We start from the raw sequence: 12845 nt of genomic DNA on the forward strand, positions 1-12845 counted from the left end.
TTATATCTCCTTCATACTTGAAGGATAGCTTTGATGGGTATAGTATTCTTGGCTGAAAGTTCCTCTCTTTCAGGGCTTTATATATTGGGGTCCACTCTCTTCTAGCTTGTAGAGTTTCTGCTGAGAAATCTGATGATAATCTAATAGGCCTTCCTTTATATGTTGTACTCTTCTTTTCCCTGGCTGCCTTGAGAATTTTTTCTTTGTCATTGTTTTGTGTCATCTTTATTATGATGTGCCTTGGAGTGGGTTTGTTGGGGTTAAGAAAACTTGGTGTTCTGTTTGCTTCTTGAATTTGAGGCTTTAGTTCCTTCCACAGGCTTGGGAAGTTCTCGTCTATTATTTGTTTGAGTATATTCTCCATTCCATTTTCTTTCTCTTCTCCCTCTGATATACCTATTATTCTTATGTTATTCTTTCTGATGGAGTCAGACAATTCCTGTAGGGCTTTCTCGTTTTTTATTATTTTTGAGTCTCTTTCTTCTTCTCTCTGTTGTGCCTCAAGTTGTTTGTCTTCTATTTCACTAATCCTATCTTCAATCTGGGCTGTTCTGTTAGCTAAGCTTGTTACCTCGTTTTTCAGCTCGTGAATTGAGTTTTTCATTTCTGTTTGATTTGTTTTTATAGTTTCAATTTCCTTGGTAATATATTCTTTGTGTTCATTGAGTTGTTTTCTGATCTCCCTATATTGCCTTTCTGTGTTTTCTTGTATATCTCTGAGTATTTTTAAGATTTCTAGTTTAAATTCTCTGTCATTTAGCTCCAAGGCTTCCAATATGTTAAGTCTTTTCTCCATAGATTTTTCCACATCTATTTGTGTTACCTCTCTTTCTTTTGTATCCATAATATTCGATTTCCTCTTTCTTATCGGCATCTGAGGGTGGTCTTATTGATAGCACTAATTAGAATTAATAAAGAGTAAAAAGAAAAAAAAAAAAAAAAGGGTAAAACACCCCACAAAAAAAAAACAGTAATAATTTATTATTTCCCCCTTTTTTCTCTCTTCTCTTTCCCTCCTCTCCCCTCCTCAGGGAAATATTGTGCCTATAATGGAGGGCCTGATTTGGGGTGAAGAGTTCAAGGGGCAAAAAAAGGGAGTAGGGACCTACTAAATGCAAAAAAAAAAAAAAAAAAAAAAAAAAGGAAGAAAATCTTAGACAAGCATAAGATGATTTGCTTGTAAGTGATGGTCAACTAAGAGATATAATGAGAGGGATAAGAGGGAATCAGAAAAAAGGACCAAAAAAGAATAATAAAGAAGAAAAAATAAAAATAATAAGTAAAAATCTGTTGTATTAAGTGGAGCGAAGACTAAATACAATGGAGACCTTCGGTTGGGAGGACCCAAAATGCCACAAAAATAAACAAACAAGAGAGAAAAAAAAATAAAAACAAAAGCAAAAAAGGGAAATAAAACCAAAAAAAAGCCTTGAGTCCCAAATTAATTAATTTGTTCGTGATTGAGGATTATATGGGAGGAAAGTAAAATGAGAAAAGAAAAAACGAATAGAAAGGAAAAAATAAGAAAAAGAGAAAAACGAAGGAAGAAATAAAATAGGAGGAGAAAAAAACAAAATAAAGCAAGACAAAAAAAAAAAAAACAAAAGAGGAGAGAGTGAGAGTTAAGTGTTTTGGAGTATTACCTTAAAGGAGGGTGAGGATGAAGAAGAAAAATAAAATGCAACACTCATGGGTAGTGTAGTTCAAGAAAGGGGAAGCATAAGATGGGCAGAGAATAGAAGGACCGAGGTGGAGGAAATAAAGGCAAAAAGATAGAAGAAACAAGCAACAACAACAACAACAAAAAAAAAAATTAGTGGATCAAGTTGTAAAGTCTGTGGGTTTTTCTTGATTTTGAGAGGTTAACTTCTTCCTTTTTCTTTTCTCTCCCTCTTCCTAGTCGGTGACTCTGTACCCCAGGCTCTGCCCCTGTGTCACTCTTAGTTAGGGATTTGCAGTTGATGGGATTCTATGGCAATGTCATATAATTGGCTTTAGTCTTGCTGGAAGTAAAGGCTTGTTGGCGTTTGCAGGGTCCAACGATGAGAGAGTTTGCTTTCCTGGATTCTCTCTCCTAGTCCCCCCTTTCTGAATTAGCAGCCTGGTGATCCAGCTATAAGGCTGCAACTGCTTCTGCCTGGGGAGGAAGAGGCTCAAAGAGCTGGGAAATCCCCACTCTATCCCCACTCAGTGCAAGGCTTTGGGAAAGGCTCTGAGAGTCAGGGCCTCCAGTGTAATCAGGCGGGGGTGGGAGTCAATTGTTGTCAAGGTGACTGTTCAGCGCCTATCATTTAGTTGGACCTCTCAACCCAGGCTTTCCACACTTTGTAGCCTGTTTTTGCAGGGAAGAAGAGGCACTAGTCTCTGCTTACGACTAGTGTAGTATAGACCTTATTATCTGCCAAGTCCTTCTTGTTAGCGTTTATCCCTGAATATGGAGGCTCTATCAATCAGAAGTTGCCCCCGCCCCCTTTAGCGAGAGGCACTAAAAAATATCACGCCTCTTGTCTTGGATCGCTGAACTGAGAGAGATCTTATCAATTAGAACCGAGGGTGCGCAGATTTTATGGGTTAAGCTAATTTCAGTGATTGGGTCGCAGCTGTGTTTCAGAAGGTATTTTAGGCTGCCTGCGTGCACCCCTCCCCCAACGCTTGATTGTTAGCTTGAATGGCTGGGTGAGGTGCCCCGCCCACGGAGAGAATCTCCCAAGCCTCTCCCGCTCGCCCCGCCGCTGGCGGCTGGACCGCAACAGGCACAGGATAATGGAGCCCCCTGGGTGTGCGGGCCAGTAGGGCGCCCTGGGCGCGTGGAATGCCCAAGGCACGCGCGCGAATGGGGCGCTCCGGGCACCGGTGGCCGGCGACCCCCACTCGCAGTGTGCGGGCCGCTGGGAACGTCAGCAGTGCTCAACCGGACCGGGCGCGCGCGCGGCGGCTCGTGGCGGCCGCTCGCGGTGGCGGTTCCGCGGGGGCTCGCGGCAGCTCGCGGTGGCGGTTTGCGGGGGTTCACGGCAGCTCGCGGGCTCGCGGCCGCGAGCGGCGGCTTGCGGTTCCCAAGTATATGGGCTGACTCACCGCGGGCGCACTCCCTGGCGGCTTGAATGAGCGTCGCTGCGGTAGCTTCCTCCACACCCTCGTCTCTCAGATTCAAGTGATAACAGTCCTTTTGCTTTCAGTTTGTGTGGAACTCCAGAATGCTCCGAGGATAAATTTTTCTGTTTCTAGTTGATAAATTTGTTGTGATTTAGGGGAGAGCTGTCGGACGCGCTTCTCACGGCGCCATTTCCGTGACGTCACTCCTCTTTCCATGTTTTTATATCGTTTTCAGTTTCTTTTATCCACATCTTTTAGTTTTACAAGTACAATTCTTTTACCTCACTGGATAAATTTAGTCCTAGGCATTTTATTCTTTGTTAGATAGTCATAAATGGGGTTGTTTTCTTAAATCATCTTCTTGATCATTCATTATTAATGTATAAAACTACAGTTAATTTCTGAATATTACATAGCTTTGAATCTTTGTACTTTCCTGAATTTATTTATTAGTTCTAATAGTTTTTTAATGAACTCTTTAGGGATCTCTTTATATAAAATTATGTTATCTGCAATTAATGACAGTTTTACTTCTTCCTTTTCAATTTAGATGTCGTTATTTCTTTTTTTTTAATGACTGCTATGACTAGGATGTCCAATATGATATTGAATAAAATTGGTGGAAGTAGACATGCTTGTCTTTTCCTGATCTCAAAGAAAAAAACTTTCTTTTCACTATTGAGTATGATGTTATCTGAGGGTTTGTCATACATGCCCTTTATTATGTTGAGGTATATAGCCTGTATTCCAAATTTGCTCCATTTTATAAATTGATGTTGGATATTGTCAAACTTTTTGCATTGATTAACATGATCATATTATTTAATTTTTCATTTTGTTTATGTGATTTACTTCATTCATTGATTTGCGAATGTTGAACTAACCTTGCATCCCAGGAATAAATCCCACTTGATCATGGTATATGAACTTTATAATGTATTGCTAAATTTGGTTAGCTAATCTTTTGTTGAGGATCTTTGCACTTATGTTCATCAGTTATACTCCTATTTCTATTTTTGGAATATTTTGTCTGACTTTGATATCAGGATGATGTTAGCCTCTTTAAGTACTTTGGAAGTCTTCAGTCTTCTTTAGTTTTTTGGAATAATTTGAGAATAATAGGTACTAATACTTCTTTGAATGTTTTCTAAATTCACCTCTAAAGCCATCTGGTCAAGGGCTTATGTTTGTTGTGAGTTTTTTTTATCATTGATTCAATTTAATTAGCTATCAATAATTCATTAGTTATCAATCTGTTCAGATTTTTTATTTCTTCCCTATTCAGCTTTGAAACATTTTATGTTTCTAAGAATTTCTTCCAGCTTGTCCAAATTGTTAGCATACAATTAATCATAGTATATGCTTATAATCCTTTGTATTTCTATTGCGTCAGTTGTTGTTTCTCTTTGATTCTGACTTTATTTACTTGAACTTTCTCTCTCTCTCTCTCTTTTTTTTTTTTTTGATGAATCTGGTTAAAGAATTATTAATTCCATATATTTTTTCAAAGAATCAGCTCTCGGCTTCTCTGATATTTTCTTTTCTATTGGTATTTTTTAGACTGTTTCATCCTATTTATTATTTCCTTCCTCCTACTTACTTTGGTCTATGTTTTTTGTGTTTCTTTTTTCTGGTTTCTTTAGTGAAAGGATAGATTGTTTGAGATTTTTCTTGTTTTCTGAGGTAGGCCTGTATTCAGTGGTGGGATTCAATTAATTTAACAACTGGTTCTCTGACCTAATGACCATTTTAAGTATAAAAAAAAAACCACCAAAAGGTAGTATATTATTTTATGCATTTAATATTTGAATACGAACAATAAAAGTGGTATACAAAACTAGATTATAAGAAAGTGTTTTACATTATACAAAGTGAAATAAGTAAATCACAAAAAACCAGGAACTGAATTATTCCATACGTAGGTAGGATATAAAAGCAAGACTAAGAGACATTGATAAGAGTGTGGTGGTTATGGGGGGTGGGGGGAGAGGGAGAGGGAAAGGGGGAGGGGGAGGGGCACAAAGAAGACTAGATAGAAGGTGACGGAGGACAATCTGACTTTGGGTGATGGGTATGCAACATAATTGAATGACAAGATAACCTGGACATGTTTTCTTTGAATATATGTACCCTGATTTATTGATGTCACCCCATTAAAAAAATAAAATTATAAAAAAAATAAAAAAAGAAAGTGTTTTAAAATATTAATGAAAAATATTAAATAATACCTGACAAAACACAATAAAACTTCTATTTAAGGTATTTCCATACTGCTTCTTGATTGGCATCCTCACATGCGATTTTTTTCACCTATGAACAGAGTGAAGATTACTATGGACACTTAGAATATGCTGTTGCGCAGATGAATGTTAAAAAAGAGTAAGGAATGTACATTTGTGATTTCCACATTGGGTGGCTACCCAGGCATCCACCTTAGAGAGAACTCTAGTTCCAGGTGCCATTTTAACAACCGGTTTGCCAAACTCAACAAAAAAACTAGGTATCGGTTCTACTGAACCAGTGCAAAACCAGCTGGATCCCACCACTGCCCGTGTGTCTATAAATTTCCCTCTGAGATGTCCATTGGCTGTATCCCATAGTTTTGGGTACTTGTGTTTCTATTTTCATTAGTCTCAAATATCTTTTTTTTTCCTTTGATCTCATTGTTAACACCTTCTTTGGTTAGTAATATATTATTGGGCCTCCATATGTTTGTGTTTTTCAGTTTTCTTCCTGTCATTTAATTCTAGTTTCATACTGTAGTGATCCTAAAAGATGGATTAATGTGTACTTTAAGGCCAGTGTTCCCTTGTTTATTTTTTGGCTGGAGGTCTATCTATTGATATCAGTGGTGTGTAAATTACTCTACTATAACTGTATATGTCAATATCTGAAGTTATGTCTATCAACATTTTCTTTATATACTTAGATACTCCTACTTTATGTGCATAGATATTTATGAGTTATATTTTTTGTTTGATGAACGCCTTTATCATTTTTAAATGCCCTGCTTTCTCTCTTGTTGCAGCCTGTGTTTGAAAGTCAGTCTTGTCTGTTAAAACTATTGCTACTGCAATTTTATTCTTTTCCAACACTTGACTTTCGGTTTGTGTGTGTCTTTTGATCGGAAGTGGGTCTCTCGTAGGCAGCATATGCACAACTCTTGTGTTTTTATCTATTCAACCACCTCATGTTTCTGACTGGAGTATTTAGTCTGTTTAAAGTTAATGTAATTATAGATGAGCATGTAGTTTTTAGTATTTTATTGTTTATTGAATGATTTTATAGTTCTCTATTTTTTATTCTCTTGCTCTCTTATGTTTTGATTACTTTCTACAGCATTGTGTTTGCCTCCTTTTCTTTTTATTTTTTGTATATCTCTTATAAGTTTTTGGTTTGCACTTTCCATTTGCTTCATATACACCATGTTATGTCTATTCTGTTCTACTTTTAGTTGATGGTTGCTTAAGTTTGAACACAATTGAAAATCACTAATATTTTTACTTCTTCCAAGTTTGTTTTTCATTAGTTTTTTACTCCTCTGTATGTATGGTTTATGTGCATTTTTTGTTTATTGTTGTAATTACACATAATCTTCCTACTTTTGCCTTTTAACCTTTGTACTAGCTTTATATTTAGTTGACCCACTGCTTTTATTAAGTGTTTGAATTTGTCAGTGAGAATTGGTTATTTTTCTATATTTCCTTATTTGTATTTATTTTTGATTTTTTTACTTAAAAAGGTACCTTTAACATTTCTTGCAATATATGCTTGGTGGTGATGAACCTTTCAACTTTTTCTTGTCTGCAAAACTCTATCTTGTTTAAGTGTAAATTAAATTATTGGGTCAAGTAATCTTGGTTATAGTCTTTGCTTTTTACCACTTTAACTATTTCATGCTAATCATCTCTGGCCTGCATAGTTTCTGTTGAGAAATCAGCTGACAGTCTCATGGGAGCTTCCTTATACATAACTAACTGCTTTTCTCTGACTGCATTTAAGATTCTCTGTTTATCTCTTACCTTGGCCATTTTAATTATCATGTATCTTAGGACAGGCCTATTTGACTTCATCTTATTTGGGACTTTCTTCACTTTCTGGACTTATATGTCTGTTTCCTTCACCAGGTTAAGGAATCTTTCAGTCATTAAGAAGAGAGTGTCCTGTAGTGACCTATAGTGCAGTCTTCCTGGTTAACTTAAGTTGGCTGCTCTAGGGATTTGTGTGCCCTCCTTTTGTTGTGAGCCTTCATTTCTTTTGACACATCAGTAGGTGGAATTGACCTTCAGGTGACTGGCTGTAAGGTCTGGCCATGACTACAGGGATAAGCTGTTGTATGAATTCTGATATCACAGTGCAAAAGCTTCTTTATAGCATGGTTCTGGTGCCAACCGAGCTTACCACTCAGATACGTCTTTTTTAAAAATGGCTGTGCAGTACTCTGGTGAGGACTAAATCAGGCCACCAGGTGTGTTGGTTCTGAAACCTTTTAGAAGTTCCAATGTAACTCAAGTTCAACTGCCATTTGTATCTGCCTTAGGGCCTCTTGGTGGGAGTTAAAATATGCTCTGCAGTTGGTTGCCACCTGTACTGGATGTGATGGTTCTTGGGAGAGACTATGCTGTGAACAGCTCAGGTGACACTAGTATCAGGCTTGCAGCCCATTGGTGGGCACCATGATGTGAGTTGAGGCTTTTTACCAGTTTTTACCCTGACTTTTGTATCTTCTGAAGCTAGCCAATTAAGTTTATCTTTGTATATCTCTGAAGCCTTTCAAACTTCTACCCCTGCAAGGATGGAGCAAGTGAGTTTATGAGTAAGTGAGTCCTTTTCAGGCCCCTGAAAAGTAACACTTTGGATTCAGAAGACTTTCTTCTCATTCATTTAAAATCCTTTCAGGTGTTCACAGCCAAATGTTGCAGCAACTCCTCTTCCAAGCACTGGTTCCATGGGCTGGGGTTTATCATTCCACAGGGGGGGTGGCTGACCAACCAAGCTGTCCTCAATTCTTAATTACCACACTGTAGGTATGGGACATGCTTGTTCCACATATCTGTCCTTCCTACCAATCTTATTGTGGCTTCTTCTTTATATTTTTCTCTCTCCATTTTCTCCTTTCGTTGAGTTATATTTTCCTTGAAGCTCTTCTCTTGAGCCTCCAGCTTTTCCTCCCGTTCCTTCTCTTTCTGTCTTAGCAGCTCCTTTTCTTCTCAGCTTCTCAGTTTTTGGCATGCTCAGCTGTTCCCCAAGCATTTTACAGAGGAAAGAATATCAGTTATGCTAATCTACAGATGATTCTCCAAGCTGATTGTTCTATAATTTTGTTGTAAATTTGATGTGGTCCTGGGAGGAAGTGAGCATACTTATCTATCTACTTTGCCACATTATTCACAAGTCAGACTACTTCTTCCAAGAGAATCACAGGCGACCTTTCCTTCTAACAGCTTCTTTCCCTCGGATTTCTCCACATTTCCCTGTCAGGAAATCATAGAGAAGAAGAAAGATGACTTCTTGCTGCAGAATGAAGAGGCATCTGTCAAATATTGCCAGGATCAGCTTAAAAAGCTTTCAGAGACACTGATAAAAGGCACTATGAGAGGAAATTTCTCTCAGCCTGGAGGATACAATCTCTACTCAGAAGAAATGGACAAGGTTGAAAAGTCCTATAACCTGGTGCCCAGGAAAGGAGTTAAGGTGAAGTATAAAAAGAGGGGGAAAGAATTTCACACTGGAGTCACAGGGTCTGTGTGGATTCTCTTGAAAATTTAAGACCATGGGACCATATGTGCAGAGAAAGCAGAGCATGGTGATGTCTGTACATTTTCAGCTTTTGTATACACAATTAGTTAGATACTCTTAAATAAACCAGAAATAGATCTTTGCAAATATGAAATTTATTATTAAAAATCTATATATAAAAAGAGTGTCTGTGTTATTTAATAACAGTGAAAAAGTTTTTGTGCTTAATATAGGAAATACCATATTTCCCCATGTATATGACACACCTTATTTCTTAAAATTTGTGGTCTAAAAACTGGCTGCATCTTATACAGTGGTGGCAGACTTTTTAACTTGCATGTCCCATTTTTTCACACTTGATTTTGCACTCATTGTTAAAGACAGTGATTCATCATCAGACACAGATGAGCTCAAGCTAATGGATGAGAGTTTTGACAATGATGAGAAGTTTATGAATTTTATGATGAATAAAACTTGAGTTCAATAACTTTATATAATACTTTTTTTTTTCAAAATTCAGACCTCAATATTATGGTGCATTTTATATGTAGGAGCGTCTTATACATTGGGAAATATGGTATATAATTAGAGAAACAATGTTCTCCAAAGCTTATGATCTTACTGAAATAAGACATATAAATAGTCAGTTGGATATGATGAGATATGGTTATCATGCAAGTATACATGATAGTGATGATGATGATGGCTAACATATATTGAGCACTCACTTTCTGTTACAGGTATCACCTTAGGTGCTGTATTTGGATTATCAATTTAATTCTTAGAATAATATGAATATAGGCGCAGCTGTCATCCCCATTACACAAGTAAGAAATGTGATGTAGGCCCTGGCTGGCTGGCTCAGCGGTAGAGCGTCGGCCTGGCGTGCGGGGGAACCCGGTTCGATTCCCGGCCAGAGCACATAGGAGAAGCGCCCATTTGCTTCTCCACCACCCCCCGCTTCCTCTCTGTCTCTCTCTTCCCCTCTCGCAGCCAAGGCTCCATTGGAGCAAAGATGGCCCGGGCGCTGGGGATGGCTCCTTGGCCTCTGCCCCAGGCGCTAGAGTGGTTCTGGTAGCGGCAGAGCGACGACCCAGAGGGGCAGAGCATGGCCCCCTGGTGGGCAGAGCATTGTCCCTGGTGGGCGTGCCGGGTGGATCCCCCTCGGTCGCATGCGGGAGTCTGTCTGACTGTCTCTCCCCGTTTCCAGCTTCAGAAAAAAAAAAAAAAGAAATGTGATGTACTGAGATGTTAACTGAGCTGTCTAAGCACACACAGCCAGTCAGTGAGTGGTAGAGATGGTGGGTCAGGTCTGTGTACTTGACATCCCATTCAAATCTTAGAAGGAAATTCAGCAGATCTTCCTGGAAGAGAAAGTAGAAGCTGCAAGCCAAAGTATCAATAAATGCTATCTGAATAAAGAAAGGGTAGAGGAGAATCCAGTCAAAGAAAAATAATGTGCAGGTAGTGTAATAATAGAGGATGAGTGTTTGTAGAATTGTACCTAAATCTGGCTGTCTGGAACCTGGGTTTGTGATGGTGGCATCGTTAAGACAAGAAGCTAGGGAGCTAGAAAGGAGGCTGCTATACAGAGTTTTACTCTACCAAAGAGGTTGAATTTTTTATTGTGGCTGTGGCGAAAGATAATTAATATGGGATCCTAAGAAGGATGAAGAATTTTCAGGATCAAATTTGTAGTTTTATTGAATAACAAATCTTTGCTCTTCTTTGTTTGCTTTATTTATTTTTTTTAAGGCAAATGAGGTTTTCCAGACTTTCCTGCAGTCACAGGCTGCAACAAAGGAATCCATCCTGCAGGCAGACAAAGCCCTCACTGCTGGGGAGAAGGCTCTAGCAGGTACGGGGCAGGGCTCTGACCACAGGGAGGGGAGGCTCCTGCAGTGCCCTGTAACAGGTGTGAGAGCAAAACCTTCCTGAAACAAGGTGCTTCCTGTCCTTCTGTCCTACAACTCTACTAAACTGAAAATAACCAGGGATATTCTGGTAGCTCATTGAATCAGTTAATGCCTTTCCAACACATTCTGAAACAGATTTCTCCTTACCATTTTAAAGTCATTTTAGTCCCTGAAATTAGGGGAGTACAGCTCAGCTATAACTGCTATTCTTTCCTCTCTACAACCCTTGGGGAACAGCTGAGCGTGTCAAGGATTTAGAAGCTGAGAAGGAAAAGGAGCTGCTAAGACAGAAACAGAAGGAACAGGAGGAAAAGTTGGAGGCTCAAGAGAAGAGTTTCAAGGAAAACATAACCCAACTGAAGGAGAAAATGGAGAGAGAAAGAGAAAACATCCTGAGAGAACAGGAAAGGGTGCTGGAGCACAAGCTGAAGGTAAGTCCATGTGGGTTTGGGGCAAAGCCTAAAGGACAGGAACCTGCTTCCTCATGAAGGGAAGAGAAAAACTTTAAAGTCAGAAACCCTGAAGGAAATCCAAAGGCATATGACTCAGTGAATTGTCAGATTAATCTGATCTTCTAATTCCCTAAATCTAAAAAACTCCACATCTTCTGTAGTATTAGAGTTTGCAGGGTACAAATGACTTGCTCCAGGCTCCTGAACTGCTGTTTGTGGTGATTTCAGGTTCTCATTGTGCCCCTAAGTGAATAGGACCTCAGACCTTAGGATGTTTGTTACAACCATCAATAAAACTTAATATAGACTCATTTGGTTGAAAATATCAGATTGTGTCTAATATGATATATAAAATGCTGAAAACTCTTAAATATGCTGCATCAGTTTCTAGGTCTTCCTGATTCATTCTGTACACCCAGAGTACCATGCATCCTTTGTCCCAACTTGCAGTGTGATAACCAGTGTTATACAGAGTCAGAATTCCCATTATGTGTTGCATGTGTGTAGTCATCCTATTTCAGTGGAATCAGGAAATAGAATTAAACTTCCATTCTTCCCAAAAAACATCCTTAGAACAGGAACACATTCCCGGGATAGTTGTCATTCTAGCTCAGCCAAACTCTTCTCCAACACCCGTGAGATTGTGCTGAAAGACCCTAGGAAGGTTGAAACCATGGGTACTCCCACTATCAGGAAACAAATAGCTGGAAATTGTGGACAAATACATCAACTACCATGTAAGCTAGTAGAGAAATAGAATGTGCTGAGCTGCTGCAATCATTAAATACAAAGGGATGATTATATGGAACTTTCATAAGACAACTCTCTCCCTTTTACAGATGCAAGCAGAACTACTTAATGAAGGATTTGAAAAGAAATCTGAAGAGATGATGAAAGAGATAAATCGACTTAAAGAAAGAGGTTCAAACAACTAAAAACAGTTGGCCTTCAATACTAAAAGAAATAGTGTGGCAGGTGGTGTATTACTTGGAGCACTCGGTGGGAAAGCAGGGAAGATAATTGCTGGAGTGAAAATGTTAGGGCTATGCATTTTTAGATAGGCTAAGAATTTTCAGTAAATATTTTATAGAAAGTTCATTGTGTCTTAATAGTATAACACTATGAGTCTTTTTCAAGTATGTGTGTCATTGTAGGTTCACCAAAAAAAGTTTAGAAATAAAGAATGATTACCAAAGAACATCAGTGCCTTATGTACAAAAAAAGGCTTAATTTCGATAGAATTAATTAATTTAGAGAAATAAAACACAAGTTAGAAAATGATTTATTCATATTAAAAATTTAAGTAAAACAAACAAAAAAGGAAACAAATGGTAAGGTGAAGAAAACACTGGTAATCTGTATTACAGTCACGGATTTTATTTCTTCAGCTACAATGATCCCTATAAACAGAGAGCAAATAGCAACAACCACATGTTTTAAATAGGCAAAAATATTTAACTTCATTGATTATAACAGACTTGCAAAGTAAAACGAGGAGATTGCTGTGTCACCAGTCAGATGGTCTAGAAAGAAAGTTTTGATAAGACACTAGATAGACAATGAATGGTTCAGGAAACTGGCAGTCTCTCCGATGTGCTAGGAGAGTACAAATTGAGGCAAATACATATCAAAATGTTAAAAGCAA

General features: G+C 38.4%; 1 pseudogene; it reads left to right on the top strand.

The window, feature by feature from the left end:
• The window catches only part of LOC136329986 (guanylate-binding protein 7-like), a 329745-nt pseudogene extending 317525 nt beyond the window's left edge, over positions 1-12220 (top strand).
• Positions 12221-12845: the final 625 nt, after the last annotated feature.

This window comes from Saccopteryx bilineata, chromosome 3 (assembly GCF_036850765.1).
Source record: "Saccopteryx bilineata isolate mSacBil1 chromosome 3, mSacBil1_pri_phased_curated, whole genome shotgun sequence".
Lineage (NCBI taxonomy): Eukaryota > Metazoa > Chordata > Mammalia > Chiroptera > Emballonuridae > Saccopteryx > Saccopteryx bilineata.